The sequence below is a fragment of the Triticum aestivum genome, chromosome 2B (assembly GCF_018294505.1).
Source record: "Triticum aestivum cultivar Chinese Spring chromosome 2B, IWGSC CS RefSeq v2.1, whole genome shotgun sequence".
Taxonomy (NCBI): Eukaryota; Viridiplantae; Streptophyta; class Magnoliopsida; order Poales; family Poaceae; genus Triticum; species Triticum aestivum.
Window position 1 is genome coordinate 528,733,740 of NC_057798.1, and position 7,515 is coordinate 528,741,254.

At 42.2% G+C, this 7,515-nt stretch overlaps 1 long non-coding RNA gene across 2 annotated transcripts; it reads left to right on the forward strand.

Annotated features, from left to right (window-relative positions):
* The first annotated feature begins 2,234 nt into the window (after window positions 1-2,234).
* LOC123045843 (uncharacterized) lies at window positions 2,235-6,890 on the forward strand. Of its 2 annotated transcripts, XR_006421624.1 has the most exons (4): window positions 2,235-3,060; window positions 3,234-3,336; window positions 4,545-4,644; window positions 6,524-6,890. It is a non-coding gene; the product is annotated as an uncharacterized lncRNA (long non-coding RNA). The 2 variants fall into 2 exon arrangements; XR_006421623.1 differs by having other exon boundaries at window positions 2,238-3,336.
* Window positions 6,891-7,515: the final 625 nt, after the last annotated feature.

The following is a 7,515-nucleotide window of genomic DNA, read 5'->3' on the forward strand; positions in this document are numbered from 1 at the left end:
TTTCCTCAGTTTTTGAGAACCAAGGTATCAATCCAGTAGGAGGCTCCTCAAAAGTCCCACGCACCTACACAAACAAACAAGAACCTCGCAACCAACACAATAAAGGGGTTGTCAATCACTTCACGTCCACTTGCGAAAGTGAGATCTGATAGAGATAATATGATAAGATAAATATTTTTGGTATTTTTATGATATAGATTGGAAAGTAAAAGATGCAAATAAAAGATACATGGAAAACTTATATGATAAAATATAGACCCGGGAGCCATAGGTTTCACTAGTGGCTTCTCTCAAGATAGCATAAGTATTACGGTGGGTGAACAAATTACTGTCGAGCAATTGATAGAAAAGTGAATAGTTATGAGATTATCTAGGCATGATCATGTATATAGGCATCATGTCCGTGACAAGTAGATCGAAACGATTCTGCATCTACTACTATTACTCCACACATCGACCGACTCCTGCCTGCATCTAGAGTATTAAGTTCATGAAGAACATAGTAACGCATTAAGAAAGATGACATGATGTAGAGGGATAAACTCATGCAATATGATGTAAACCCCATCTTTTTATCCTCGATGGCAACAATACAATATGTGCCTTGCTGCCACTGCTGTCACTGGGAAAGGACACCGCAAGATTGAACCCAAAGCTAAGAACTTCTCCCATTGCAAGAAAGATCAATCTAGTAGTCCAAACCAAACTGATAATTCAAAGAGACTTGCAAAGATAACTTAATCACACATAAAAGAATTCAGAGGAGATTCAAATATTTCTCATAGATAAACTTGATCATAAACCCACAATTCATCGGATCTCGATAAACACACCGCAAAAAGAGTTACATCGAATAGATCTCCAAGAAGATCAAGGAGAACTTTGTATTGAGATTCAAAGAGAGAGAAGAAGCCATCTAGCTAATAACTATGAACCTGAAGGTCCGTGGTAAACTACTCACAACTCATCTGAGAGGCCTTGGAGATGATGTAGAGGCCCTCCGTGGTCGATTTCCCCTCTGGCGGAGCGCCGGCGAAGGCTCCAAGATGGGATCTCACGGATACAGAAGGTTGCGACGGTGGAAATAGTTTTTCGTGGTGCTCCTGGATGTTTTCGGGGTACGTGGATATATATAGGAGGAGGAAGTAGGTCGGTGGACGCTCGAGGGGGCCACGACGGTGGGGGTGCGCCCACCCCCAGGGGCGCGCCGGGCACCCTCGTGGCCACCTCCTCTGTTGCTTGACGTCCACTCCAAGTCCCCTGGATTGCGTTTGTTCCAAAAAGATCGCTCCCGAAGGTTTCATTCCGTTTGGACTCCGTTTGATATCCCTTTCCTTCGAAACACTGAAATAGGCAAAAAAAAAACAGCAATTCGGGTTGGCCCTCCGGTTAGTAGGTTAGTCCCAAAAATGATATAAAAGTGTAGAGTAAAGCCCATAAACATCCAAAACGAGTAATATAATAGCATGGAACAATCAAAAATTATAGATACGTTGGAGACGTATCAAGCATCCCCGAGCTTAATTCCTTCTCGTCCTCGAGTAGGTAAATGATAAAAACAAAATTTTTGACGTGGAATGCTACCTAGCATAATTCTCAATGTAATTTTCTTTATTGTGGCATGAATGTTCAGATCCAAATGATTCAAGACAAAAGCTTATAAAACATAAAAATAGTAATACCCGAAGAATACTAACAAATAATCATGTCTTATCAAAATAGCATAGCCAAAGAAAACTTATCCTTACAAAATCATATAGTTAGGCCATGCTTCATTTTCATTACACAAAATACCCCCATCATGCACAACCCCGATTTCAGCCAAGCAATTGGTTCATACCTTTTAATGCGCTTCAGCTTTTTCAACTCTTACGCAATACATGAGCGCAAGCCATGGACATAACACTATATGTGGTATATGGTGGTTGTGAAGACAAAAAAGGAGAAGATACTCTCACATCAACTAGGCGTATCAACGGGCTATGGAGATGACCATTTAAAACAATAATGAGGCTAGCCAACTCGCTCCTAGAAGGCTCCCCCGATTTGAAGCTTCGTTGGCCGTCGGATCTGCATTCTGGCGCGTTTGAGCCATCGGATCTTCACACCGGTTAAAACTAATTTTCACCTCGCATTCGTTTTCATTGTCCAATGACGGGTAGGCTCGCACGGCGCGCTGGTTGGCTGGGTTGCCTGTTTTCGCGTGCAGGGCGTTTTGCCTAATTCGCACCGCGCGCTCCGCACCCAATCCCCCGTCCTCTCGTCTCACTCCCGCACCAGCCGCCACACAACCCTAGGCCTCCTTGCACTTCGTTCCCCGCTCGCTCGTCCCTCGGTTCTCCTCATCCCTCCTCTGCTCCGGCTGCTACGCCGCCTCTCCCTCCACAACACGACCAGCTCGAGCTCCACCTCCTCCATCTCAAGGAGATGACTGCACGACTGCACAAGACGTTCGGCGCTGTCACCATCGTCCTCGACACGAGTGAAGCACGGGATGCTTGCTGCATCGCCGTCGTCCTTTCTTTCGCTGCCACCACCACCCCGACCGAGCCATCCCCGTTCTCTCGTTGAGCCTTCTCCTCCGGGCTCACCGACCCAGGTGGCGGAGAAGGAGAGGGTGAGCTCGAGGGACAGGCAAGGGAGGAGGGCGTGACGGGGTCGGATCTGGTGGTGGCAGATTTGAGCTCGAGCTCGAGGCGGAGACAAGGAAGGTCGGAAAATGAAGAGATGGGATGAAGGTGCTCGAGGCGAAGGACCGCTCATCGGCGAGCTCTAGCTGGAGGCGGCGAGATCCCTCTCCCAATCTCTCATTCTCTCGATTTTCCCCTCTCCAAACCTTCATCTATGTTCTCGCGCATTGCACACGTCTGCTCTCCCTCACCACAACCAGCGTCGGCAGCCTGCATCCCCCGTCAAGCGTGCATCGGCGCTAGATGTGCAAGCTTCAACGACCGCATCAACAACGATGGTGGGCAGGCAAGGAGTGAGATGGCGGTCACGATTTTCAGTCTGAAGTTGCTTTTATGAACTTTCAGTCAATGTTAGCACTGAATATATATGGTATTTCTTCTGCACCGAGCCGGATAGTTTAGCTGATAATTTTTTCGTTCTGCAACCAAGTAGTGGAAGATAATGGTAACCAAGGCCACCTTTGTTGACCACGATCCAGTTGTCTGTTATATTCTGTGTTTTCATTTCCTTCCATTAACATGGCATTATGTGTTCTTATTCAGCTTGCTTGTGGAAAAACTGGTTCTCGTTCAGTTATGCCTGTCAGTCTGATAGAAGATGGACACCCCTCTTCAAGTTGGTTTATGGGCTTGCGGAGTGTGAGAAGTAAGTTACTACTGGATCCACTTTCTTGTCACTAGCCTTGCTTGACATGTTCATTTCTCACGCTACACTTACCATCAGAATCATGTGATTACATGGAGATATACATCAGTGCTTGGCAGTTATTAACATTATGGACGAAACTTCTAATTATCTTGATTATCTTGCTGCCACTAACTGTGTTGTACTGATAACACTGATAGGCTTAACTGATGTATTCAGGTATAGCTGTCAATAACTTTTATCTTGACTTCTCAGAAATTGTTCCCTAGCAATCGAATGATTATGTATTGCATGGTTTGATTTCTCAAATCATTCTGTGGTATGCACGGTTCAAATTTTCCATTTGGACAACAGAGCTAGCCCACAGTGGTAGTAAAAAGTGGACTACTCTTTTTATGACTGACCTATGCGTGTTATTCACATTACGACGGACTGTTCTAGCTGTAATTAGGAATTTGGTGTTCTTGTCGATCTTGTCTGCTTTTGTCGTGGATACTGCCTCTAAACTTCAGGTGGGTTGTATTGCTGATGCCTTGGAATATGTATTTTGATGTGAACTAATGTCTCTTGTGTGTGCTCCAGTGTTGATCTTTTGGGACTAATTTGTTGTAACTGTTTATACTGATGCTTCATTAGTTGCATAAGCATATATGATTCTGTGAGCAAATTATCTTCACTGATCTATTTTAGAGAGATGTCTGATTAGCTGCACAAGCATACATGGTTCCGTAGGTAATTTGTTTACCCTGATCATCTTGCTATCCAGTTCTGTTGGTATGGTCTGAAACAGATTCACAAGTATTTATGATGATTGTTTGCATGGTGGGTCATGCTAGCAATGTGCTTTGCATATACACGATTCAAATATTTGTTAGGTGTTTTAGTTTACACATTTCTCCTGAAAATCTATATATGTGTATGCAGTCATTTTTGAATTGGCTATGATTCTTTTTAGTGTTTTAGTTTACACATTTCTCTTGAGAATCTTCATATCGAACTGTAATAGTATGTATAATATAGGTTTGTAATTTTTCCATTACTTGGTTCTTGCCCAGGTCTTCTGTTTCTATACCATACTGTTCTCGTGTCATTCCTGGTAGTTCTTGTAGGGCCTACAGATCAGCTCAGTTTATATATATATGCTTTTACTCCTGAAGACAGTTTAATGATGTTTATTCTTCTAGTTTACGAAAATCTCTGCCTTATAGGGCCGGTTCATATTGACATGGAGGAGGCATAGAGGGTTATTGCTTCTGTTTGTGGGCTGGCCTTGAGGGGGAGACCAAAGCAAACATCAACATGTTCAAGGTGCATATACTCTGCTACTTGTGTTCGTCTCCCTACCTAATGTGGAGCATTATACATTTTGCTCAATATAGTTAGTTACTTAGTTTACTGGAAGTTGTGATAGTCAGAGCGCATACATGCTTGATTTTACTTCAGTTAGTAGCTGTATCCAGTAGGAACTTATTTGCGAAAACTAGACCTGGAGAAAGTATGCAGCCCTGTTTTGTGCAGATAACTACTTTTGGTTACATACTGTTGGCAAATTTAGTAGGCTTATACAATAAGCTTCTTCATTGATTTTGTTATTCGTAAACCTGTAGTTACGGAGATCCATGAGTTTCATCGAACATATAAACGCTGGTGGGCAACCCGCCGTTCTAGGGGCCTTCGCGCGCGCACGATCGCTGGCTGTTCGATTAGCTTCTTTAATCGTTTTTCAGCCTCGAATTTTACCATTCACTTCTATCTTTTGTTACAACTTTGGCTGCTTTACCGGGTGGCTGCCATTGGGCCCATAAAATCATTGGTCCATGCGGCAGCGGAGTGCTCGTCAACTCGGTCTGTGACCGCCCGTAAAAAAAACCTAGATCGTCTAATACTATCTCTATGGGGATATGTCTGAAGCTTCAGTATGTTTTCCCCCTAACAGTATTTAATCTAACCAGTGGTGCATCAGGTACTAGATTGTGGTGAGAAAATCGAACTACTCGTTGATAAAGACAGCATGCTCGCTCACATGTATTGTGGTTTCGCACTCATAAATCAGTACTTGGGCATTGTCTTTGTTTTATATATATAAGAATGTTATCATCAAAAACTGTAATATCTCTACTAATAAACTTTATGGAAGTGCACCACCAACTGAATGAGGAGAGAGCTATCTTCAACTGATGATTCCACCCCTTTTTACATAACACTAGCTGCTGCACAGTAAAAATTGTCTCGCAGATGCTCTTTATGACACAAACTGACAGATTAATGAGTGCACTCATGGAGAACATAACAAGGTATTTTAGGAAGTGCTTGGACTAGGTTCAAATTTTTGACAGTCTTAGGCTTTCTGAAATACAGCCATGGGATGACCCGCCCTCCCGAGCGATCGAGCGATTTCACGTCGTTCTGGCCGTTTGATCTCTCCTGGTCGGGTCAACGCGGCCTGTCGGCCGCCCCTTTTTTGCTGCATGTTTTGACCGAGGGAATCGAGTGTGGGCTACGATGACTGGTGGGCTCGCCGGGTTCTTCCATTGGCTGGGTTCGAAGTTCTCGTGTGCCCACTCCTAGCGCATCGCGTGGCTCATCCCGCGCTGACCGCGGCGTGCGTGTGTTCTGTACAAAGCTTGTTTAGTTCTCTAAAACCTGCACATGTTAGATACAGTTTGCGAGAACATGTGCAGATTTGTGAGAACTAAGAAAACTTTTCCCCAGAACATGTCCATTGATAGTAAGATCGTTTGCCATAGTGAAAGGAGGCAATGCGTTTGATATAGCTTGTCATGAGATAATGAAACAATAGTGTTTATTTGGTCACCAGCAAGATGATGATGTGAAGAATGACTATTTGCGTCTTTCAGAGTTTCTACCATTAAATAGTTTCCCATAACAGAATATTTGCTAATATTGGTAGCTAAAAATGAGATACTTATGCTTGTTGACGCTTTCCCTTTTTGTAGTAACATCCATGTGTCCAGCATATGTAGAATATTGGATTTTTCTTGGCTATTTATTGTAGTTCGTTCTTAGGGTTTGGAAAATTCTTTAGGTATATTCCTTGTCTCAAGCGAGCATGAGTAATATCTTCTTTATGCTGCGTGCCGCCAAGTTTCTCTATTTTAGATGGTAGTATCTTTTCGCTTCTAGAAAGGGATATGTATTTTATTAATCTGACTATAATTTGTGGTAGGTACATACTGAAGGATGTTCTGAGGCTAGCACCTGGTTTAGAAGTTTTGCAGTTCACAACAATACCTCATAATTTTGATTTGATGTCCAGAATGTCAACTGAGGAATGAGCCTATGAACTGCATTGTATTTTGTAATATATCCTTATATATGGTGCTTGTGGCATTTTTTTTGCAATTATAAGTTTACATTTATGGGTATTTACAGAGTCCCCCTTTCTTTTTCCACAAGTGGCAGTAGTTGTGCCATTCGATTTGAAGGACAAAGAGTTGATCACAAAGGGGTAGCATTCAGGATATATACACAAGAGTATAGAACCAAATTATATGATGTAATTGACCACTATTTCTATTAACTTTTCTTGTACACAATGTTCACGAGTTCGTGTACATTTTATTGTGTCACTTGTGTTTACTTTTTTTTAATGCAAGTTTACAGCTACTCGGAGTTCCTAATTGCAGGCTCAACTATCTTTACCTACCGATGATCTAATTTGTGGCATTATTACCTAATAAGAAAATATTTGCATTTAATTTCCTTTATATATAGGGGTATAAGTTCTTATCAAATGTACTCAAATATACAGTTATTGAAAAAATGCAAATATTTTCAACACGAACATGGTTTTAAACGGGTCTCTGCGCCATTTGGCGCAACTGGTTATCTAGTTAATAGATATAAATGTGAGTGAGTAGGGATTGTCATGCAACGGATGCACTAGAGCTATAAATGTATGAAAGCTCAACAAAGAAAACTAAGTGGTTGTGCATCCAACTTCTTGCTCACGAAGACCTAGGGCATTTTGAGGAAGCCCGTCATTGGAATATACAAGCCAAGTTCTATAATGAAAAATTCTCACTAGTATATGAAAGTGACAACATAGGAGACTCTCTATCATGAAGATCATGGTGCTATTTTGAAGCACAAGTGTGAAAAAAGAGATAGTAGCATTGTCCCTTCTCTCTTTTTCTCTCATTTTTTTTATTTGGTGGG